The sequence below is a fragment of the Schistocerca piceifrons genome, chromosome 5, assembly GCF_021461385.2.
Source record: "Schistocerca piceifrons isolate TAMUIC-IGC-003096 chromosome 5, iqSchPice1.1, whole genome shotgun sequence".
Classification (NCBI taxonomy): Eukaryota; Metazoa; Arthropoda; class Insecta; order Orthoptera; family Acrididae; genus Schistocerca; species Schistocerca piceifrons.
The window spans coordinates 89851501-89877757 of record NC_060142.1 but is presented as its reverse complement, the minus strand read 5'-3'; positions in this window follow the sequence as shown (position 1 = coordinate 89877757).

The window sequence follows — 26257 nt, the reverse complement described above, 5'->3', positions numbered from 1 at the left end:
AACAACCAAACAAGTCGACAGCAAACTTCGAATAACGTAAATGAAGTATTTACGAACCATGGTCCAACATTTAAGGAAGGATAGGGTATGAAACGAAAAAATGAAGAAGATGTAGTGTGCACTTTCTTGAAAGAAAAAGTGACAAGAGCCCGTGTGAGATGCTTTGGCCACGTCAAACGAATAGACGAGGGAAGGATAGCAAAGCAATGCTACATACAGCTGTGAAAGGCAGAGGGCCTGTAAGAAGACCAAGGAAGAGGCGGCTGGACTAAGTGAAGGAAGATAAGATGGTCCTTGGGCAGAGATCGCTCGTAAATCACACCCCGCAACTGAAGTGGTAAGCCGATAATGTTGATGACGAGTGAATTACGGCGCCATTAAACTACAATAAAAGTGCTTTGTTCAGTATGCTTTTCCGAATGACTCTGACAGTGAAGAAAGCACGAAGTGTCAGCATGAGATGGGATCTCGAAATGGGCGAAGGGAAATGCAGAATATTATTTTGTGGGCAGTTTTCAAAGAAATGTTCCTACCGATATTGTGGCGGTCGAAAAAGGTCGTAATTATTTCTGTATTTAAAGTCGTTTCTTTATAATTACGGACAAGCACCGCCATTGCGCAATTTGCGAATATTGAAGGAACCGCGTAACTCCGGCGCTGGAATTCTGTTAAGTGTAAAGGCGGCGGAATGTGCCCTGAAAGCGCTATTTTGTAAACGATCGCCGCGTAATCGCTACCTGCCAAGAACTTAATGGTCGCGTAAATGAATTCTGGAGTCGAATGGGATAATTTCTTCTCCGCATAGCGAGCGTGCAAAAGTAATTGGCGGCCGTAAAGTGTGGTCCTTAGGAAGTTTTGGGGTGGGAGCGATGAGGGGGGGGGGGGGGGGGGGAGAGTATCAGTAACGCAGGCATGCTGTTTAAAAACTGCAGCGGGGTCGCGTCGCGTAATGTGGTGGCTTTGGGGCCGCAGCGGGGGCGGGCGTGAGTGGAGTGTGGGGTGTGTAATGCCCGCGGCGGCTAACCCGCACGCCAGCGCCGGGCCCGGGGCGCCGCTTTGGCAGGTGGTGCGAGCCACTAGCCGCCCTAATGGGCTAATTGCCAGTCGGTAATTACGCCGCCTTTGTCATTCTAGGCGATCTCGCCGGCTATTTAATAGAGAGCCAGCGGCCAGTGAGAGGGGCGGGCGGAGGGAGGGGCAGTGGAACAGCCCCGCAGGTCCGGCAAGCGTGCGCCTGGAATGCCTTCTGAAATTCTGGTCACATGCGCCGCAGCCTTACTGCTACGCACGCGCGTGTAAGACGTCGTAAATAGCCATTAAAATTGCTACACCAAGGAGAAATGCAGATGATAAACTGGTATTCATTGGACAAATATATTATACTACAACTGACATGTGATTACATTTTCACGCAATTTGGGTGCATAGATCCTGAGAAATCAGTACCCAGAACAACCACCTCTGGCCGTAATAACGGCCTTGGTACGCCTGGGCATTGAGTCAAACAGAGCTTGGATGGCGTGTACAGGTACAGCTGCCCATGCAGCATCAACACGATACCACAGTTCATCAAGAGTAGTGACTGGCGTATTGTGACGAGCCAGTTGCTCGGCCACCATTGACCAGACGTTTTCAATTGGTGAGAGATCTGGAGAATGTGCTGGCCAGGGCAGCAGTCGAATATTTTCTGTATCCAGAAAGGCCCGTACAGGACATGCAACATGCGGTCGTGCATTATCCTGTTGAAATATAGGGTTTCGCAGGGATCGAATGGATGGTAGAGCCACGGATCGTAACACATCTGAAATGTAACGTCCAGTGTTCAAAGTGTCGTCAATGCGAACAAGAGGTGACCGAGACGTGTAACCAATGGCACCCCATACCACCGCGCCGGGTGATACGCCAGTTTGCCGATGACGAATACACGCTTCCAATGTGCGTTCACCTCGATGTCGCCAAACACGGATGTAACCATCATGATGCTGTAAACAGAATCTGGTTTCATATCAGCGCAAGTGGCCGTGCGGTTAAAGGCGCTGCAGTCTGGAACCGCAAGACCGCTACGGTCGCAGGTTCGAATCCTGCCGCGGGCATGGATGTTTGTGATGTCCTTAGGTTAGTTAGGTTTAACTAGTTCTAAGTTCTAGGGGACTAATGACCTCAGCAGTTGAGTCCCATAGTGCTCAGAGCCATTTTTGAACCATATCAGCGCACACTCCGCTGCAGAGTGAAAATCTCATTCTGGAAACATCCCCTAGGCTGTGACTAAGCCGTGTCTCCGCAGTATCCTTTGTTTCAGGAGTGCTAGCTCTGCAAGGTTCGCAGGAGAGCTTCTGTAAAGTTTGGAAGGTAGGAGACGAGATACTGGCAGAAGTAAATCTGTGAGTACCGGGCGTGAGTCGTGCTTCGGTAGCTCAGTTGGTAGAGCACTTGCCCGCGAAAGGCAAAGGTCCCGAGTTCGAGTCTCGGTCGGGCACACAGTTTTAATCTGCCAAGCAGTTTCATATCAGCGCACACTCCGTTGCAGAGTGAAAATCTCATTCTAGAACCTGGATTCATCCGAAAAAATGACGTTTTGCCATTCGTGCACCCAGGTTCGTTGTTGAGTACACCATCGCAGGCGCTCCTGCCTGTGATGCTGCGTCAAGGGCAACCGCAGCCACGGTCTCCGAGCTGATAGTTCATGCTGCTGCAAACGTCGTCGAACTGATCGTGCAGATGGTTGTTGTCTTGCAAACGTCCCCATCTGCTGACTCAGGGATCGAGACGTTGCTGCACGATCCGTTACAACCATGCGGATAAGATGCATGTCATCTCGACTGCTAGTGATGCGAGGCAGCTAGGATCCAGCACGGCTTTCCGTATTACCCTCCTGAACCCACCTATTCCATATTGTGCTAACAGTCATTGGCTCTCGACCAACGGGAGCAGCAATGTCGCGATACGATAAACCACAATCGCGATACGCTACAATCCGATCTTCATCAAAGTCGGAAAGGTGATGGTACCCATTTCTCCTCCTTACACGAGGCAACACAACAACGTTTCACCAGGCAACGCCGGTCAGCTGCTGTTTGTGTATGAGAAATCGATTGGAAACTTTCCTCATGTCAGCACGTTGTAGGTGTCGCCACTGGCGCCAACCTTGTGTGAATGCTCTGAAAAGCTAATGATTTGCATATCACAGCATCGTCTTCCTCTCGGTTAAATTTCGCGTCTGTAGCACGTCATCTTCGTGGTGTAGCAATCTTAATGGCCAGTAGTGTATTATACATCTACATCAACATACATACTTCGCAAGCCACTGAACGGAATAAGGCGGACGGTATCTTGTACCATTAAGACGCATTTCCTCTGCTGTTTCACTCGTACATTGATAGAGGGGAAAACTGTCTATATTCTTTCGTAAGAGTCCTAATGTATCTTACGCGATCTTCGTGTTCCTTATGCGAAATCTGCGCTGGCAGCAGTAGAATCAGTCTGCAGTCTGCTTCAAACGCTGGTTCTCTTGAGTTTCTCAATAGTACGAACGAGTCTGTAGTCGGAGCATTCGTAGCTGTTGTACTACATTTTCCAGCAAGAGCTCCGCAACCATCTCTTTTTTGAACCAATTTTATTAAGATACTTTCTTCGCTTATAGCCACATTATCAGGTACATATCTAAACAACGAAAAATAAACAAGGACATATGGAGATTGAACCGTGGATTTACTTTCAAAATCTTTTCTTACAGAATTTACTGTATTTACTAGCGATTCAACAAGAACATTAACACATTTAATCACACTATACGAGCGTGGAAGTAGTTGCCAGTGGGTAACTGATGAAAACAAATTTCTTTCAACAAATGGAAATTTTATTCCTAAAAACCCTTCCTTTTTTCTTTTTTAAACAGATTTAAAATTTATAATCAGAAATCACCCTCTAAATATCAAGTTACAATTTATTCAGAGGCAGACAGAACAAATTTTTGACAGTTTGACCTTTCGGGCTGAGAACCTTGCCGCTCCCTTCTAACACGGCCGTAGTCACGACCGCTCACAACAACATCGGAAAGACTACACTGGTGCCAATCTGCAACACACCAGATTACTTTAAACTATAAATTTTAACAACTCACACAAACAGATAAACTATGCACCCCGTAGGAGGGATGGAATGGTACAAACACTCACATTAAAAATATTACTTGCCACCAAAAGTGCAACTTTTTTTTAAAGAAAACTCTTACGGTGGAAGAAGGGTGGCAACTTTATATACCAAAATGACCATTTAAATAAAAACCCATGGAATGCAGTCTTACATAAAATGTACAAACATGCTCTACATTACACATATACCACCTCTCAAGATGATAGGCAAGATAAAAACATATTTCAGGAATTCGGCCTTTACACCTTAAGCAATAAATTCGATAACACCGAATCCGACAAACATGACAGAGACAGCTATCAACGTATGGCAGATTGACAGGGGGATTACTGAACAACCCGAAGCGCAGATTTCTCTAACGCGCCCCAACTCCAATCACTTACCTTCTAATAAACCGCGATTTCTGGCGAAGACCTGGCGAAGCACCCAAAACGCTCTCCCGAACCGTCGGCTGCCAGCCGCTTCAACGGACGCAGGAAGACGCGCCGACCTCCCATCTCACGGCGTCGCAGCTCGCACCGGCCAGCCCGATGTCGTGGTTTGAGTCCTGTTGCTCTCGTGTCGACCGCGAAGCTACTACCCCTTTCTACACGGCGCGGCCCACTGGACTCACGTGGGGACCTCACATGCGCCGATGCTCAAGGCGGACAAGTCATGTAGTGTCTCAGTGCGCGACCGACCAACCGATCGATCCAACCGCCAATGACCGTTGCCCGAGCAACTCGAGTAGACTGGCGGCTTAACGCGCAGACTCAGATGCAGGAACTAAGCCCCGACCGGGCGACTACCAGCTGAGTTCTCTTACTGGCGGAGTGGAAAGACTCTCATTTTGCCGGCTTTAAATGTTGACCGAACGACAGATATACTAGCACTCCGTACGACAGACAGACACTAACAGCCTAACAAATTCGGACGAGAGACAGGCTGGGGAGGAGAGAGTGACCCAGATTGACCCCCTGGCGAGCTCATAGCGCCCCTTAAATGCACGTGAACAGGCAACCTTTCCCCTTTCCCACCAGAGGGAGACACCAAAGTTGCGATTGCCACAGCTGCGCCTCCGCCAGAAACGGAGGGCGACTGCTTCACACTACGCGCTGCGGCGCACTCTTCAAAACAGCAAATTTTACCACGGCTCATCTTTATACAGTTAAGGCTAACCGGATGCACACGTATTGCCCGAACTCTTACGGGCCTCGGTAAGGTTATCTTCCGCGAGTAATGAGTGTAATGGGCAGGGGCACTACTAATGTAGTGTGTGGACATTAAGTTGGGAATGTGGGTCTCACGGAGAGCGTGCAAGGGTTAAAGTCCCTGCAGTCGCACTATCCTCTGTGTCCTCGATGGCTCAGATAGATAGAGCGTCTGCCGTGTAAGCAGGAGATTCCGGTTTCGAGTCCCGGTCGGGGCACACATTTTCAACTGTCCCCGTTCATGTATATCAACGCCTGTCGGCAACGTAGGCTCTTGATTTAATTATCATTTCATAAACAAGGACAGTGATTGAAACGATATACACCAAAGTAATACCACAGCTATGGTTTGGTGTTGTGCTGACTTGCTGGTAATCCTTCTTCTTATCTCGACGGCAATGTTGCTTTCGGTCCACAGTTTCTCTTTCGTTCTTTGGTTGTAGCCGCGCAATTATTTTCCGTCGCCCAGCTATTTATTAATTCACTATGGACTTTATGGTTTTGACTGCTACCGTTAGGCTTTTTGATTACCATGTTTTAATTCTCCGAAGTACAGTTTGATGCATAGGCGTACATCACTTACTGTTTACATACGCAACTGATGATTTGACTGCCCGCATCTCGTGGTCGTGCGGTAGCGTTCTCGCTTCCCACGTCCGGGTTCCCGGGTTCGATTCCCGGCGGTGTCAGGGATTTTCTCTGCCTCGTGATGGCTGGGTGTTGTGTGATGTCCTTAGGTTAGTTAGGTTTAAGTAGTTCTAAGTTCTAGGGGACTGATGACCTAAGATGTTAAGTCCCATAGTGCTCAGAGCCATTTTTTTTTGATGATTTGACTATATGCCACGAAACTGGTAATGCCTTAACAAAAATTTGTTCAAAATACAAGTGTTCGCGGAGTTCTCTCTAAAAAAAATTTTCTCATCACTGTTTCGCGAAAAGAACGTCGTCTCCCTTCCGGGTATTTCCATTTGATTTCACGATACACCTCCAGCATATTCGCTTGTTGATCGAATCTACCGGAAAAAATCTAGCAGACTGCCTCTGAATTGCTTCCATGTCTTCCTTTAATCTGACCAAACACGCTGACAGTGCTGAGAAACCAGTTGCGCCAGTGTTCTATATGTGGACTACTTCATGGATGTACACCACTCTCCTAAATTCTCCCAATAGCCCAAAGTGGACTATTCCCCTTGACTACTACCTTCCTTAGGTGTTCGCCCCATTTCATGTCGCTTTGCAACGTTCACCTAGCTATGTAACCGACGTGGCTGTGTCAAGCAGCATACTACTAATGCTGTATACCAATATTACGGGATTATTTTTCCTACTCATCTGCGTTAACTTATTTTTTCTACGTTTAGAGCCGTCCGGAGTGGCCGACAGGTTCTAGGCGCTACAATCTAGAACCGCACGACCGCTACGACCGCAGGTTCGAATCCTGTCTCGGACATGGATGTGTGTGATGTCCTTAGGTTAGTTAGGTTTAAGTAGTTCTAAGTTCTAGGGGACTGATGACCTCCAAATTTTAAGTCCCATAGTGCTCAGAGCCATTAGAACCATCTACGTTTAGAGTAGGCTGCCACTTATCACACCAGTTGGAAACGCTGTCTACGTCATCTTGGATCCTTCTATAGACACTCAACAAAGTCCGAAACATCATTTATACATACAGAAAACAAGATAGGTCCTATAACACTTCCCTGGGACACCACTTGACGACACACTTATCTCTGATGAAAACTCGCTGTCGAGGACAACATAAGTGGTTCTATTACTCAAAAAGTCTTCGAGCCACTCACGTTCTTCTTTTTTTGTGGTTTTAGGGCGCACAACTACAGTGGTCATTAGCGCTCAGACTAAATTATGAGCCACTCAGGTATCTGGGAACCTATTCCGTACGCTCGTACCTTCGTTAACAGTCTGCACGGGGATACCGTGTCAAACGTTTTCGGAAATCTAGGAGTAGGGAATGTGCCTGTTGCTCTTCATCCAAGGTTCGCAGAGTATCGTGCAAGAAAAGGGGAAACTGAGTTTTGCACGAGCAAAGCTTTCTAAATCCGTGCTGATTTTTGGAGAGAAGCTTTGGCGTCTCAAGGAAATCTGTCATGTTCCAATTGAGAATAGGTTCAAGAATTCTGCAGCAAACGGACGTTACAGATATTGGTCTGTCATTTTTGCGGCTCCGACCTCTCCGCCCAGTAGTAACGTCTAGTAGCGAGATTCTGTTTGAAATAGTGGTATGTAACATCTCAATGTCTCGTAAATAATCGTCACACGAATGTCAAAATGAAAGATCTTGATATAAGTGATTGAGAGATAGAAAATCAATGGAAATTGCAGGCAGCTGGACCTGATGGGATACCAGTACGGTTCTGCGTAGACTCTGGAGAAAAACATGCCCCACTTCTAGTAGCAGTGTGCCGTAAGTCGCTGGAGAGGCGAACGTTTATCACTAAGTGGAAGGAAAAAATTTCACAAGTCATTCCCATTTCCAAAAATAGCCGTTGAATAGACGCACAAAACTATAAGCGTGTACTGCTGACGTTAGTATGTTGTAAGATATTCGAACGTATTTTATGCTCTCGTCTCATGACATTACTGGGGATCCAAAATCTCCTCTGTAGGGATTAACACGGATTCTGCAAGAAACACATCGTGTGAAACCCATCTTTCGCTCATGTGAAGCTGTATTCTTCGACTTCCATATACAGTGCCGCATTGTCGCCTAATGAACGAAGTACGCACGTACGGAATATATGACTTGCTTCGTGACTGAACTGAAGAGCTCGTAAGAAACAAAACACACAGTATGTCACTCGTAACGGCGAGAAATGTTCGGACGTAACAGTAACTTCGGGCGTATCCCAAGACAGTGTTACTGGTCCGTTACTTCTCACATAACATCGGAAACATTTCGATGGAATCAATGAATCAAGGCTCTGGTGGAAGCATGTTTATCAATCCACAAAACAAATCGGTGCCTCCTGTGCTTACAATTGAGCCTCTCACGGTGTCAAACACAACCACATGGTTTTTTAATGGAAACCAGAAGACTTGAACATCGTATTTGTAAACTTCGCGGAATAGATGTATCTCTCTCGAAATGTGAACCTTGTCACTGTCAACATACTGCCACAATTACTACAGGTATGTTGAAAACTAAACACAGCAGGAAGTACTTTAGAGTCAATTAACCTAAATACCCAGTGAAGATTGTGCTTGCGCTGTATACATTGTCAATACCTTCTTATTTATCGCTTCGATTTACTTCGCATATTCATTGGAAAAGCACTGCGGTCACTGTTATCTAAACTTTTTATATTCTTAAGTTATAAAATTTGATGTTTCTCGCTCAAAAATGCTGTTTAGAGTTAGACACTTTAGTGTCGAGAAACTAAAACTGAATTTCGTTAAACCCCACTTTCTATTCGAAACGTTCATACTTTTAAACAAATCAACAGAAAATCAGAAGTCATTATCTTTTCGTATCCTTCTAGGTACATCTGTTGTTTGTTCCCATTAATTGACAAAGTAATTAGCAGTAAAAGGAAGTGTAGAGTAAAAAGAGGAGAAGGGGGTGTGGCACATGCATACGACCAAAAAATTGTAACAGTACGGAAATTTTCAAAAATCGTAATTTTCTTCACTGATTTTACCTATATCGGCAGTTAACGGTGAACACCGAGATGTTTATCAAGAAAAAAGACAAGACTAATTTTTTCATTTCTCCTTTTTCATTCTTAGCTTGTCTTCCCATCGTCCTACAGCACGTTAAACCCTACTCTTCTTTTATTCCATTGAACGTGCTCAGTAAGTGGATAACATTCTTCTCAGGCATGCGTAACATCAACTAGAGTTTTCCTGTGGACAAACTGTCTTCACGAGAGGCAACAGAGGATTTAATCACCTTCACTGTTGTCCGTATATTTAAAAAGAACACGGCAGGGGGTGACATTATTTCCAACTCCTTTAATTTCTTGTGTCGTTTACCTTCATCCTATTGTCCAGTTTGTATACATCGAATTCAATATTCTGAATTCAGTTCCGGTAGTACGTTCGATAATCACCGTCTGGAAGTCGTCCATCGAACTGCAACTGACGACATCCGCGATAACAGTCCTACCACAAAAGGTTTCACCGTTTTCATTATTTTGTTGGATTACAATGTCATGCGAACAGTGACTCGTCAAAAGTGTAGCGTTCGGTTAGCAGCGAAAAGTGTGACAGGTGCAACTACGGCGCCTTCGGCGGAAGAACAGTTTGTTGATTAAATAGGGAAAGCAACAGAAAAATCGATAGGAGTCTCAAAACTTGAAACCGGAAGTAAACGAATCATCTTCGCTACTTTATACTGCTTGCAATAGGTACAATACTTAAAGGAAAAAAATTAGCGCCTAACGTGCCATCGGTGATAAGGTCATTAGAAACAGAAGGTAGACCTGGGGAAGAAAGGGAGAGGGAGAAAGGACGTGTTTCTGAAAAGTAGTTAACATATTTCTGAGACAACATTCAGATTTGATTTCATTAATGTAGAGGTACTTTGATACATCGGTATGTTTATGTTGCAATGATATTATTCTTATGTGTATTCTTTCTTTTGTCACTATGATCTTTGTCGTACATGTAACTCTGATTGTTGGGTGCGTAAGCGGATATTAGAGAGAGTCATGTCTTGTTCGTCATGTTGAAAAGACGCAAATTGTAGTCAGTTTATAAAATGAGAACTTTAACAGTGAAGAAGATATTTTCAAGTATGTTTTATATTGTGAAGTTATGTTTTGTGAGTTACGTGATATTGCAACAAAAGTAATAAAAAAGAAGTGTAACTTAAATTCGGAGTGCTGATTACTTTTTTACATCACCATTTTGCTAACTTACGAAAGTTTAATCTTCAAGAATGGTTTATGAAACACATCTATAAAACTTTTGAATATCGCAGAATAACACCTAGGCCTCATTGCATCCGAGCCTGGAGTCACCACTACCTAGATTTTCGACGATTGAGCCATGAGTTCACAACCAGACCAGCGTGGGAAACACGAAAAGATGAGTGCCTAGTTTATCCATTATTTCATGAAGAGACTTTGTTAACTGTGCTCTAATGACACCTGCCACATAATGTAACTTTGTTGTTGCCCGAAAATGCAATATTTAGCAGCGTGAGCAATACTACAATCATAATTAAATTTTACCTTTGTTGTGGTAGGGTTGTTAGAAGCTGCGCGCAACGTTACCTAGCAGCTGTATACGCAGCCCCATGCTTCTAGATTATTGCTCAAACAAAACCGACAGAATCAGCAAACGAAAGCATCGGTCACAGCGGCCGTCAGGAAGTAATGATCAAACAAACCACTACAGGACGCATAATATTTCACTTATTACTGAGTTCACTCCACAGACGAGAGCAACTAATTCCTGTGGATGACAACACGACTAAAGTTCAAAGCTACGGTCAGCACTGTCGTCAAACACAAAAGGAATGTATAACTGAAGATTATGTCGTCTGTAGGTAGTAAAAAATTCGGGCACCGGGGGTTCCGTATAAGAAGTCGTTTTTGGTGTTTTTGTGTCAGGATATCTTGGAAATTCTGGAAGAAACAGTTCTGCACAGATGCCGTTTTCTCGTTAAGGATTTTTTTGAGGTGATTTTAGCTTATGGATATAAATGTCTGCCGCCCGGAGTGGGCGAGCGGTTCTAGGCGCTACAGTCTGGAACCGCTAGACCGCTACGGTCGCAGGTTCGAATCCTGCCTCGGGCATGGATGTGTGTGATGCCCTTAGGTTAGTTAGGTTTAAGTAGTTCTAAGTTCTAGGGGACTGATGAACTCAGAATTTAAGTCCCATAGTGCTCAGAGCCATTCGAACCATTTGTAAATGTCTAACTGTTCAAGGAGATCCTTCTGTGAGACGCCAGTGCATTAAAATATCATTTCCACATCCATCACATTAACTTGACGTTCGTTGCAGGTTGACTTCATGGTTTTTCAGTTCTGGTGACCAGCACTGTACTTATATTGCAACTTAATCTAGCGACAGGCGGAGAAGATTCATTTTTATATCAGACTAGAGAGCACCTAGTGGATGTTTTCTCAGGAAAGGAATGTGCGGTCGGCTCGGGTGGAAGAATATCTTCGCCGAGGACGGCATTGAACGCCGACAGAATCATAGTTTTTTGAGTTACGATGTGAACTAGTTTACAGCTCCTGCGGAGAGGATAGCTGGCCGTCAGTGGGAGCCCCAGAATTGGCAAGCAGAGATGAAGTCGCCTGGTCGTGCAGCTAGGGCGGGTCCGCCGCTCAAAACTTTGCCCATGGCCGAATTTATTTTTACTGCTACTCTTGACCTCCCATAAAACGCGCGCAATGCGAGTTGTGAGTTGGAACTTTATGGACCCTCGGGGCCAAACGCGCATTTCGCGTGGAGATTTACGCAACGCCCCGCTGCGCTCGGATGGTGTTGCGGATTTCGGCCGACGAGGCCAGTTTCCTCGCCCCCGCCCCAAGATGTTCCGACTGATCTGGCACGCAGACGGTGGTAAGGCGCCGAGGCTGTGAGTGAATGACGCCCAGTTCGTTTGCTGCCGCTTGCTCGCTCTGGCAGAATAGCTGCACAGGGTGCTAGACACATTCCCTTCCCCTTCCCCTCCCCCCCTCCCAACCCAAAATCCCTCTATTATACTGGAAGGCACCTCCACTTACAATCCGCTCACCACTCTCTCCACTTGTCTTCAAAATTTAATGAATACTTAACGCAGTACAACAAACTAAGGCAGTACAGTAAGTTTCTGGCCTCAAGCAACTCTTAAATGTTTAGACTCTTCATCTATTTCGATATAAACACTTCACTTCATTATGTAGCAATTAGCTAATTTCGACACCTTCGATATTATCCAATTACAACAACAAAAATTATTATGCTTGCATTATGTTATACTCCAACCGCCAAAGCGACGAGAAAGCATCATTTTTTTGTTTTATTGTTGGATCATCCCCTCGTTCGTAATGGGCACGAAAGGGGGGGGGGGGGGGAATGGTGTCTGCTGTAGAACCAGCCAACAAAAGAGTTTATATACATACACATTGACGAAAATAGTAACTTAAAAGGTGTAATATTTCCAAATTATTTTTAAATTTGTAGAAGTATGAATTTAATGAGTGTTTCTGTATAAGAGAAACGATTTTCTTAGTTTTTTTAATTAAAAGAGGTAAAAACTAGAAGGTAAAATAAGAGTTAATTTAAAACACGCTGTGGAAACAGTGTACTTAAAAAAAAAAGCAACGTTCCACTTTCATTAAAAATTGAAAAACATGTTCTGGAAGAAAACTGCGTTTTTGGACGGGACTGGTACAGAAAGAAGTGATATCATCGATTCTGTTTCGTAAAAGAATACATTATCCGTTGTGGGCTGTATTGTGCTTCATTAAATTCGTGATATTAGCTAATATCGGCAGTGCGCCATTATCGAGTACATTTGCTACGTCGTGTATTACTGCATCGTGGTCATCACACAATGAGCACGATATGTAATACATGACATAGCAAATGTACTTGATAGTGAGTCACTGCCGAAATCAGCTAACAGCACGATTCTAATAAAGCACAATACAGCCTACAATTGACGATGTATTCTTTTATTAAACACTTAGAGGCCGTGGATCCCAACGCAAGCAAAAAGATTCTGTTTCAGTCATGAAACAAAATTATTTTTCAAAAGCTCATTACTTTGATTACAATTTTGTAAGACTCAAATATTGATTATATAAGTTATCAAATATTGCTGTATGTGAGTTAGTAGCATTAATGTGGCGGAGATAACAGGTTCTTCACGTAGTCCACCCACCACACACATATTTGTGCTTTGTCCCATACATCGCTAATGATAAAAGAGAGACATATGCGTAACAAATGCTAAACATCTCAAGAAATGTTTTCTCCAACTTGTAGATAGTAGCTGCAGTAATCCAGAAATAATTTAATTACTTCCTTCGAGTCAAACAAATGAATTAACGGACAGCACGACACAACAGTAACTACATAAGGGCTACTATAGTGCTGTACACGGCATTATTATTATTATTATTATTATTATTACTATCAGTGGCTGTGGTCAGGCACAAAGCATTAAGCGCCTGAATTTTCGAATTTCTGCCAGTTCGGAAGTAAAGTGTGCAGCAAACAAGTGATTTACGAACAGTTCTTCATTCTACAGTTTAGGTAGGTACTAAAGTTGGTTATAACATGGGAGAGAGTGACGGGGAGAGGGGGGAGGGAAGTAACAGATGTCAGTGAGGGGGAAGAGGGCGGGGTTACTAGCCAATGTCTTACTGAGCTAGGTGGCGCAGTGGTTTGCACACTGGACTCGCATTCGGGAGACGACGGTTGAAACCCGCGTCCGGCAATCCTGATTTAGGTTTCCCGAGATTTCTCTACATCGCTGCAGGCAAATGACGGGATGGTTCTTTTGAAGGAGCACGGCCGATTTCCTTCACTATCCTTCTCTAATTCGATGGTCCTCTCCCCCAAATCAACCAACCAACGTAGCTAATGTCTGTTTGCATTCAGTGGTAGTGGTCTACGAAAGGTTGGGAACTACTGACGTAAGGAGAGTTCGTGAGGTAAAGCATCAAAGGATTAAGAAAACTGATGACACCGAATGAACAGTGCATAACTGCCCGGAGACTAGCCAGAAAGCTGTTGGGAGGGGTGAGGTGGACGACGAAATATTCTCGGTTCAGTGAACCATGTAGATTGCAGCGCAGGGAATTAGAGAGCGGCGACAGTTTATGAAAATGAAAGAGGCTGCCGTGCGCACAGGGACGTGGCTGCCTGGGGACAGAGAGGTGGTTGGGTGAGGTTCGCAGCCGGCAGCCGGCAGCTGGCAGCGGGGCGTGGTGTCGCGTTGCGGGTCACGCCCGCACGCCTGATGAGAACAAGTGGCTGGACGGACATGTCGAGAATGCGTCGATGGCGCAGCACCCGCCTCTGGTGCAGGCCGACACTACACGTTGCTTCCCTTGAAAACTAGCAAGACGTGGGGGGAGAGCAGCACTAGAGAAAGATCTAAAATTCTTCCGCGCCCCTACTACAAATCTGCCGCCTAGGTTCCTCAACTACATCTACATCTACTTACTCCGCAAGCTACCGCATGGTTCGTCGCGGAGTGTGCATTGTCTCACTACAGAAAGAGGGAAACCCGACTGCCTACATGCTTCCGCACGAGCCCTAATTTCTCTTATCTTCATGGTCCTTACGCGAAGTGTACGTTGGCGGCAGTAGAATCGTTCTCAAACGAGTTTCAGATGCCAGTTTTCTAAAGTTTTTCTTTGGACTTTCGCGTAAAGAACTTCGTCTTCCCTCCATCCATTCCCATTTCAGTTCGCGAAGTATCTCCACTGTTGTTCATATTATTTATGGATCATATGTTGAAAACAATAGACTGGCTGGGTGAGATTAAGATATGTGAACACAAAATAAGCAGTCTTGCATATGCGGATGACTTAGTTGTGATGGCAGATTCGATTGAAATTTTGCAAAGTAATATTTCAGAGCTAGATCAGAAATGTAAGGACTATGGTATGAAGATTAGCATCTCCAAAACGAAAGTAATGTCAGTGGGAAAGAAATATAAACGCATTGAGGGCCAAATACGAGGAACAAAGTTAGAACAGGTGGACGGTTTCAAGTACTTTGGATGCATATTCTCACAGGACGGCAACATAGTGAAAGAACTGGAAGCGAGGTGTAGCAAAGCTAATGCAGTGAGCGCTCAGCTACGATCTACTCTCTTCTGCAAGAAGGAAGTCAGTACCAAGACTAAGTTATCTGTGCACCGTTCAATCTTTCGACCAACTCTGTTGTATGGGAGCGAAAGCTGGGTGGATTCAGGTTACCTTATCAACAAGGTTGAGGTTACGGATATGAAAGTAGCTAGGATGATTGCAGGTACTAGTAGATGGAAACAATGGCAGGAGGGTGTCCACAATGAGGAAATCAAAGAAAAACTGGGAATGAACTCTATAGATGTAGCAGTCAGGGCGAACAGGCTTAGATGGTGGGGTCATGTTACACGCATGGGAGAAGCAAGGTTACCCAAGAGACTCATGGGTTCAGCAGTAGAGGGTAGGAGGAGTCGGGGCAGACCGAGGAGAAGGTACTTGGATTCGGTTAAGAATGATTTTGAAGTAATAGGCTTAACATCAGAAGAGGCACCAATGTTAGCACTGAATAGGGGATCATGGAGGAACTGTATAAGGAGGGCTGTGCTCCAGACTGAACGCTGAAAGGCATAATCAGTCTTAAATGATGATGATGATGAAGTATCTCCGTAATTCTCACGTGTTGATCGAACCTACCGGTAACAAATCTAACACCACGCCTCAGAATTGCGTCGATGTCTTCCTTCAATTCTGCCTGGTTTAAACCTCGACACTTGAACAGTACCCAAGAATGGGCCGCACTAGGGTCCCATACGCAGCGTGCTTTATAGATAAATTCCATAAAATTCTCCCAATAAAACGAAGTTGACCATTCGCTTTCCTTACTACCATCCTTAGCTGCTCGTTCCATTTCATATAGCTTTGCAACGTTACGAAGTGACGACGTTATTCGTCGTCACTCCGCCAAGCAGCACGCCAATAATGCTGCATTCGAAAATTTGTAAGTAGGCTGTTTAGGTTTTTATGTTGGTAACGCCACGTAGCGTTCTGTATGAAAATCACTGACTCTTCTGTGTGCAGTCTGTGGCTGGTTTGCATTGTTGGATTTTTTGCAATTGTAGTGTTGGGAAGTTGGATGTGAACAGAGCGTAGCGTTGCGCAGTTGGAGGTGAGCCGCCAGCAATGGTGGATGTGGGGAGAGAGATTGCAGAATTTTGAGAGCTGACGATCTGGACGTGTGTCCATCAGAAATAGTAAATTTGTAGTACTGTATATCATAAACTGATATATATACGATGACTTTTGAATATTATTAAAGTAAATACATTGTTTGTTCTCTATCAAAATCTTTCATTTGCTAACTATGCCTATCAGTAGTTAGTGCCTTCAGTAATTAGAATCTTTTATTCAGCTGGCAGTATTGGCGCTCGCTGTATTGCAGTAGTTCGAGTAACGAAGATTTTATGTGGTAAGTGACTCATGAAAGGTATAGGTTATTGTTAGCCAGGGCATTCTTTTGTAGGGATTATTGAAAGTAAGATTGCGTTGCGCTAAAAATATTGTGTGTCACTTTAGTGTTGATCAGAATAAGTAAAGAGAGTAATGTCTGAGTACGTTCAGTTCTGCTCAGCTGTTTGAAAATCAAATAACGTAAGAGGTCTATCAGCACAGTGATTCATAAATTTTTCTAAGGGATGTTCCAAATTCCGTGATTGTTTTCGCTACTCATCTGCATTGACTTACATTTTTCTGCATTTAGAGCTAGCTGTCATTCGTCACGCCACATAAAAATATGATCTGAATCATGTTATATTGTGCTACAGTCACTCAACGTCGACACCTTCACGTACCCTACGGTGTGATCAGCAAACAACCACAGATTGGTGTCTCCTTATCCGAAAGAAAATTTATGTATACAGAGAGTAAGAGGCGTTCTATCACACTTCTCTGGAGCACCCCTAACAATACCCTTGTCTGTGATGAACTCTCACTGTCGAGGATACGTACTGGGTTGAATTACTTAAGAAGTCTTCGTGCCAGACATCTAGGAAGCTAATCCCTATCTACATCTACATGGATACTCTGCAAATCACATTAAAGTGCCTGGCAGAGGTTTCATCCAACCACCTTTACAATTCTCTATTATTCCTATCTCGTATAGGGCGCGGGAAGAATGAACACCTACACTCCTGGAAATTGAAATAAGAACACCGTGAATTCATTGTCCCAGGAAGGGGAAACTTTATTGACACATTCCTGGGGTCAGATACATCACATGATCACACTGACAGAACCACAGGCACATAGACACAGGCAACAGAGCATGCACAATGTCGGCACTAGTACAGTGTATATCCACCTTTCGCAGCAATGCAGGCTGCTATTCTCCCATGGAGACGATCGTAGAGATGCTGGATGTAGTCCTGTGGAACGGCTTGCCATGCCATTTCCACCTGGCGCCTCAGTTGGACCAGCGTTCGTGCTGGACGTGCAGACCGCGTGAGACGACGCTTCATCCAGTCCCAAACATGCTCAATGGGGGACAGATCCGGAGATCTTGCTGGCCAGGGTAGTTGACTTACACCTTCTAGAGCACGTTGGGTGGCACGGGATACATGCGGACGTGCATTGTCCTGTTGGAACAGCAAGTTCCCTTGCCGGTCTAGGAATGGTAGAACGATGGGTTCGATGACGGTTTGGATGTACCGTGCACTATTCAGTGTCCCCTCGACGATCACCAGTGGTGTACGGCCAGTGTAGGAGATCGCTCCCCACACCATGGTGCCGGGTGTTGGCCCTGTGTGCCTCGGTCGTATGCAGTCCTGATTGTGGCGCTCACCTGCACGGCGCCAAACACGCATACGACCATCATTGGCACCAAGGCAGAAGCGACTCTCATCGCTGAAGACGACACGTCTCCATTCGTCCCTCCATTCACGCCTGTCGCGACACCACTGGAGGCGGGCTGCACGATGTTGGGGCGTGAGCGGAAGATGGCCTAACGGTGTGCGGGACCGTAGCCCAGCTTCATGGAGACGGTTGCGAATGGTCCTCGCCGATACCCCAGGAGCAACAGTGTCCCTAATTTGCTGGGAAGTGGCGGTGCGGTCCCCTACGGAACTGCGTAGGATCCTACGGTCTTGGCGTGCATCCGTGCGTCGCTGCGGTCCGGTCCCAGGTCGACGGGCACGTGCACCTTCCGCCGACCACTGGCGACAACATCGATGTACTGTGCAGACCTCACGCCCCACGTGTTGAGCAATTCGGCGGTTCGTCCACCCGGCCTCCCGCATGCCCACTATACGCCCTCGCTCAAAGTCCGTCAACTGCACATACGGTTCACGTCCACGCTGTCGCGGCATGCTACCAGTGTTAAAGACTGCGATGGAGCTCCGTATGCCACGGCAAACTGGCTGACACTGACGGCGGCGGTGCACAAATGCTGCGCAGCTAGCGCTATTCGACGGCCAACACCACGGTTCCTGGTGTGTCCGCTGTGCCGTGCGTGTGATCATTGCTTGTACAGCCCTCTCGCAATGTCCGGAGCAAGTATGGTGGGTCTGACACACCAGTGTCAATGTGTTCTTTTTTCCATTTCCAGGAGTGTATATCTTACATGCTCGAACCTTCGTTAACATCCGGTAGTAGGGCAGACGTTTTCCTGGTATCTTACTGCTATTTAGACCAAGAGGCTACCGAGGCTCGTTGACAAAGAGGTGATGGTCTGCGCCATTTCGGTTTGCCTCCTCTAGCGTTGGACTACGACGCTGCGGCGCGAGATTTGTGTTCGAGGACTTCGGACATATTTCTGCAAACAAACGAAACATGACTACGTAACTTTATTTTCTCCAGGTGATAGCTGAAACATTACTCCCCCTCTTATTACCATTATGTACATTTAGTTTCCCCTTCTAGTTTTGTGATGATGATACTAGTCATAAGTTGAATGCTTCTGAAACAGACTTTGGATTTATTCTATGTTCCCCGTCACAATAGTGACACATCACAAACCTCATCCGAGAAGAATGGACCAGGTGATCGAAAAGTCAATATAAATTTGAAAACTTAATAAACCACGGAATAATGTAGATAGAAAGGTAAAAACTGACACACATGCTTGGAATAACATAGGGTTTTATTAGAACAAAAAAAAAGTATTGCTAGACGCGTGAAAGATCTCTTGCGCGCATCGTTTGGTCATGATCGTGTGCTCAGCCGCCACTTTCGTCATGCTTGGCCTCCCAGGTCCCCAGACCTCAGTCCGTGCGATTATTGGCTTTGTGGTTACCTGAAGTCGCAAGTGTATCGTGATCGACCGGCATCTCTAGGGATGCCGAAAGACAACATCCGACGCCAATGCCTCACCATAATACAGGACATGTTTTACAGTGCTGTTCACAAAATTATTCCTCGACTACAGCTGTTGTTGAGGAATGATGTTGGACATATTGAGCATTTCCTGTAAAGAACATCATCTTTGCTTTGTCTTACTTTGTTATGCTAATTATTGCTATTCTGATCAGATGAAGCGCCATCTGTCGGACATTTTTTGAACGTTTGTATTTTTTTGTTGTAATAAAACCTCATATCATTCCAAGCATGTGTGTCAATTTGTACTTCTTAATCTACATTATTCCGTGATTTATACAGTTTTCAAATTTATACTGACCCTTTGTTCACCCGGTACATTCTGCTCGTTCGGATGTCGTTCCCTACGGTGCTAGGTTCAAACAGTCCAAAACAATACAGGGTTATTCATGTGTGTCTGTGGGGTTTCAGAAGACAACTGTGTGAGAACTGTGGGTTGTCTAGGTGTTTTGACACGCCTATTGCCTAGAGCAGTGCTGCCCAACCTTTCTTAGACCATTACCCCTCAGTGCAATTAGACATTAGCTAGTACCAACCCCATCCCCCCCCCCCCCACCACACACACACATTATCACCAACTTTAGCTCCTAACTAAGCTATAGAATGAAAGACTTCTCTTGGAACACCTTTATTTCTAAAGTAATGAAAGGTGAATTATGTTTAATTTGTGTATGTATGTATGTGTGTGTGGGGGGGGGGGGGGGGGGGGATGGGTGAAGGTGGGAAGGGTGTTAGAATGAATGACTAAGAAATTCGTGGTGCATCGCAAGTACAACCCACAGCTGCTTCTCAGAAAAGAAAGCTAACTTTCCTCAGTTAGGGTAGAAACTAGCCACAAAACATACTTCCTCAACATTATTCATCTCCATTGTGGCACTGCCTTGACCTGTACACTGTAACCCCATTTAAAATGAACCACTCTAAAATGTGTGCACTGTACTTACTGTTTGTAAATTACCTGATTGCTACATTTCTTACTTCTGAACTGGCAGAAATTGGAAGACTTCAAGCTGTTAATGCTTTGTGTCTAACCACAGTCACTACTACTACTACAACTAATAATAACAATAATAATAATCATAATAATAATAATAATTGTAAAACAAAAAACTGGTAGCCAAGATCGCAGGAATTCTCTTTATTCCATGATTACCGGTTTCGGCGAAACTAAAGCCGTCATCATCGGATCTTAGGACACATACAGGTTACAACATCAAGGCAAACAATAATGATATTAATAGTTGCCTATAACACGCAGGTCTTACAAAATCGTCGTAAGTAGCAGATAGGTGCCCAAGAGAGATGACATTATAAATGTTAAGTGTCTCCATCACATACAAGCGCAAGCTTTCCTTGATGTTGTAACCCGTATATGTCCTAATATCCGATGATGGCGGCTTTAGTTTCGACGAAACCGGTAATCATGGAATAAAAATAATTCCTGCGATCTTGGCTACCAGTTTATTGTTTTACAAGCATCTAGATCGCTCCCACATGAGCACAATCTGCTCGCTACAAAATAATAATAATATTAATAATACTGTGTAAGCACTATAGTAGTCCTCATGTAGTTACTGCTCTGTCGTGCAGTCAATTAATTCATTTATCTGTTTCTAAGCGAGTAATGAAACAATTTCTGGACTACTGCAGCTACTATCTACAAGTTGGAGAAGACATTTGTTGAGATATTTAGCATTTGTTAAACATATGTCTCACTTTTATCATCAGCGATGTATGGGACAAAGTACCACTAAGTGTGTAATGGATGGACTATGTGAGGATACTGTAACCTCCACCGTACTGAAGCTACTAATTGAGAAAAAGTAATTATTAGTAAATTAGATAATCATATAAAACTGAGATAATCGTAATGATCTTTTGAAAAAAAATAGTTTTATGACTGAAACAGAATCGAATCGTTTAGTTTTTACCCCTCAGAAAATTTTATTTTACTCCTCAGAGTGTTACCACTGGCGTAGAGCAACTACGACACGTCGCACACAAGGAATCGAAACTTGGAGAGATGCCCTATCGAGTGATATGTACCATTTTTCTGTGTGTCTCGTAACGTGTGCGCAGTCTTCTTCTGAAGCGCCGAAGGAACTTACGAGCAATCTTGTTTGCTCCGTATGATGTTGTACGCATGTCTGCACCGCATACAATAGCAAATATATCTTATTAAATTAACAGACGCCGCCACAAGTGTTTGGGTTATGCTGATGGCGCCCGGCCCGGGGTCGGCTAATTAGCGACGTATCTGCGGGCGTCGCCCCGCGATATTCGGGCCAGCCGTCACGTGATCGCAATCACGACAGCCGGATTGTGCCGCCAGGGGGCGCCGCTGGGAGGGAATGCAAAACACGCGCCCCACCAGTCTCCACGCCGGGCGTGCTTCACGAGGGCGGGGTAGATTAATGTACAATTAATTGTGTCGTCGCTGTGTAACCCGAAGTGATGCTGAAGCCAAAATGACTGTGATACAAAGAACCATGTAAATCTACGTCTACATCTGTACTCTACAAGTCGGCGTCCGGTGTGTGGCGAAGGGTACATTGATAGTGGTATAGCTTGGCACGTGGTAGACGAGGCGAGCGCACAGTGCGCCGTTTCCATGGGGGTGCATTGTTGTGACGGATGGAAAAAAAGGAGAGGGAAAGCGGAAGAGCTTAGGCTCTATAGTAAGGGGAAGCAGACTGAGGAGGAGAAGAGCCAGATGTCCAAATGTGTTTGAAATCTTATGGGACTTAACTGCTAAGGTCATCAGTCCCTAAGCTTACCCACTACTTAACCTAAATTATCCTAAGGACAAAGACACACACACCCATGCCCGAGGGAGGACTCGAGAAGAACCAGAAGATGAAGAAAAGGAGAAAAAGAACGAGAAGCAGGAAGAGGGAATGGAATGGAGTTCACTAAAAAGGGACGGGGCCGAGATTTATCAAAGGAAAGCGTGAGTATATTCGGTTGGAATCTATTAAGGAACAGTTATAGAAGAGCTGCCTGTCCCTGGTAAAGAGACACTCGAGTTATGTTTTCGGCTACTAGACAGAACCTCTCGTTAACCAAGTGTAAACTCTAAAAAGTGTAGTTCATATCTTTCTTTTGTTACGGTTTTGCATTTGATTGGCAGTGGAACATGGGAAGAGGAATCGCGTTATCGCTTGAAGGAAAGCAATCTTTGACTGTAACTTTTCAAGTTTTTGAATCGCGTCATACAAAGAGAATTTCTAAAACGGTATCTTTTATTTTACACTAAAATTGTGTTCCTCTCAATGAGCGTATTAATAGGCTAAGATGCGACGAGGAGCAAGCAGAAACTTCGGCGATGTTGGCTGGGGTGGAAAGGGAGACAAGTATGTTTGGCTTGGGAGCAAGAACGTAGCTAGGCCACGGTAGTAATACAATTTTCACTCCTTTACACTCCAATCGTATTAAGTATGGGAGAAGAAAGATTATTTATCGATGATGATGACGTTGGTTTGTGGGTCGCTCAACATCGTGGTCACCACTGTTCCAATCTCGCCACTTCTCGAATGATTATGAGGCGATGAGAACAACACAAACATGTAGTCCCCGGGCGGGTAAAATCCCTGACCCGGCCGGGAATCGATCTCGGAACCTCGTGATCCAGAGGTAGCGACGCTAGCCCCTAGACCAAGTGCTGCGGACGGAGTATTTATCGATTCACTTTTATATGAACCTGAATGTTTTAGTTTCACCATCGGGATGAACTGCTTGGCAAAAAAAGAAAAAAAATCTTGCACGCAAGGTGTGTAAATGATCAGATTCACAATTCTCTGTGACAGGTAGGACCACCACCAGAGTGCATTAGTACTGTTCCTGTTTATGTTGTTATCAGGTTTGCTAGGCTATGTAATGGCCATGAACAGCGTGAGATGTTGAGTAATCACTGTGAAGTTCACGGTGTCACGTACCAGTGTGGGGTGGCGTTATCAGCAACTGACAGTGTTTGAGAAGGGCCTCAGTGTCGGTCTCCATTTGGGCGTCTGGTCGGATCGTGCGATATCTACATTTCTGGGGGCTCGGATGTAACTGTTGCCAGATGTTGAACAGTATGCAAACGTGAAGACAGGCATACTCGTCGTCACGGAGGTTACGATCGACCGCATCTGACCAAGACAGGGGAATGTGGTGTCACCGCCAGACACCACACTTGCTAGGTGGTAGCCTTTAAATCGGCCGCGGTCCATTAGTATACGTCGGACCCGCGTGTCGCCACTGTCAGTGATAGCAGACCGAGCGCCAACACACGGCAGGTCTAGAGAGACATAATGGCACTCGCCCCAGTTGTACAGCCGACGTTCATAGCAATGGTTCACTGACAACTACGCTCTCATTTGCCGAGACGATAGTTAGCATAGCCTTCAGCTACATTTGCTACGACCTAGCAAGGCGCAGTATTCAATTGATATTGAGATTCTATTAATGTATCATCAAGAGCGATGTTCTACAAATGTGGATTAAAGTTAAGTATTCCAGAAGCTACGTACTTTTCTTTATAGCATTCATTACGTATCCTGTTTCAGACCTCACGCCAGCCTGCGTGAGTTTAAGCGCGTGCCTTTCGGCTTCCTCTCATTGTGTCTAGGCTGTCTTGTCTAGACACAACAGGGAACATCGACGTACTGTGTACCAAGCATATCGTTTCCACTTCACGTGTGCGTCCGCCGTCCGAGAACACGTAATGGCCGGCCGATGTGGCCGAGCGGCTCTAGGCGCTTCAGTCTGGAACCGCGCGACCGCTACGGTCGCAGGTTCGAATCCTGCCTCGGGCATGGATGTGTGTGGTGTCCTTAGGTTAGTTAGGTTTAAGTACTTCTAAGTTCTATGGGACTGATGACCTCAGATGTTAAGACCCATGGTGCTCAGAGCCATTTGAACCATTTTTTTTGAGCAAGTAATGGAGTCCCTGCCATATTTTGTGTCATCTAGAAATACTGATCGGACCCCACCAGCAGGGCATTACCGTCCCTTGCGGAGGCTGCCGTTAACGCCGTAACGCAAATGGCTGAATTTGGAGTGATGCTTTTGGCAAGAAGTGTGTAATGCTGTTACACGGCGTCGCACTTTATTCAGAAATGAATTACGGTTCTGCACTAACCAGGCTGCCTTAGTTGGCTAATATTGTGGCGACCTGGGGAGAGGTACCATTGTTTCAGTATTTTGGGGAGGCAAAGTGGTGGTGTTACTTCTACCGCTATGGAACTGGAGGCAACGTGCTGTGACTACTGGTCACGGGTGACAGCGAATGAGGGAACCCTGACGTCGTGGGCGTTCTACTACCTCCTATTTTACGTCTCATGCGACATTACTGTGTGTCTCTCTTTGACCTGTCTGAGTGAGTGTGTGTGTGTGGTTTGAGGATTTCGGGCGCTAAACAGCGTGGTCATCAGCGTCCACTGTCTGAGTGAAGTTAAGGTACATCTGTGGTCAGATCTGTTCATAATAGGACGTGTGAGGGACCGACTTGGACGTCGACTCTATCCCTGTATCCAGAATATCGAGGATCCGTGGCAACAACTATGGGGCAGCTTAGCTCAGAAGAGGATTCAACCGCTGTATGACACCATTTCCAACAGGATCGGCGCGTGTATCCATATTCTAGGGGGTTCAGCCTCATACTGATAAGTGGGGTTGCAATCACTGAAATAACATCACATACCGTACCAACCAGCTAAGTTTCATTTCTTTTCTTCCTTCTCTTGTGGACACTTCACATTTTTTGGCAAGCAGTGTATGCTGGAGATAGTAAAATCCATCTTAATCCATTACGGAACGTGGCCTCTTGGAGCTTTGAGGATAAGGTTCTCCGTGATGCGCGTCGTTTTTGTCGTCACGTCTCTCACTGGAAGTGATTGACTGTTTTTGTGATACTCTCACGCTAACGAAACGGCATCGTATCAAGCGTAAGGCTCAGCTTTGAATTCTTTTCTCTCGCTTCCATTAATCCCACTAGATAAGGGTTACACGCCGTCTAAAAGCTCTATAAAACTGATGAAATAAGAGTTTTCGAAGGTATCTGTTTTTTACGTGAATTACTGTTTCTTCGGATTGTCCTAATAATGCAGAGTTTTTCATTCCAACTTGAAGCACTCCTATCATAAATTCCTTGTTAATTCAAGAAAGTGACTGATTCCAGTGACTGATTGGCGATATCCTACTCAAACGAGATCTGAACTTTCTTCCAAATTATGAACATTTCATAATATTGGTTTATGCTGAGGACATTATGTCATTCTTTGCGCTAGTCACTAACTTCTGCAAGTTTCCTCACATTTCGTAAGAAATTTCCCACTCTGTACTCTGTTGCGATTTCTCTGAACAGCCTCACAGGGCTAGAAATGTTATTCGTCATGGTATTTGTATAACACGTTGTAGTCAGCAATGGTTCTGCTACACTACATTGAGGTATGCCAGACTCTACCTTCGATGCTAACGATACCTCTTTACAAAAACTAACGCCGGCCGCGGTGGTCTAGTGGTTCTAGGCGCGCAGTCCGGAACCGCGGGACTGTTACGGTCGCAGGTTCGAATTCTGCCTCGGGCATGGATGTGTGTGATGTCCTCAGGTTAGTTAGGTTTAAGTAGTTCTAAATTCTAGGGGACTGATGACCACAGAAGTTAAGTCCCATAGTGCTCAGAGCCATTTGAACCATTTTTGAACAAAAACTAACGGCAGGAATTTGGCGACGTATTCCATTTACTAAGATAAGGCGAAAAGTCTATGTTAACATATGGTATGAAACCATTCCAATTCTAGATAACCGGTAACTCCCCTACGCCCCCGATTCTCTGGAGAATCTAGCTTCCTTCTATAAAACTCCTGGGTAATTTCCGCTCCGTTTTAAGAGATGGTAGTTTTTCACACAT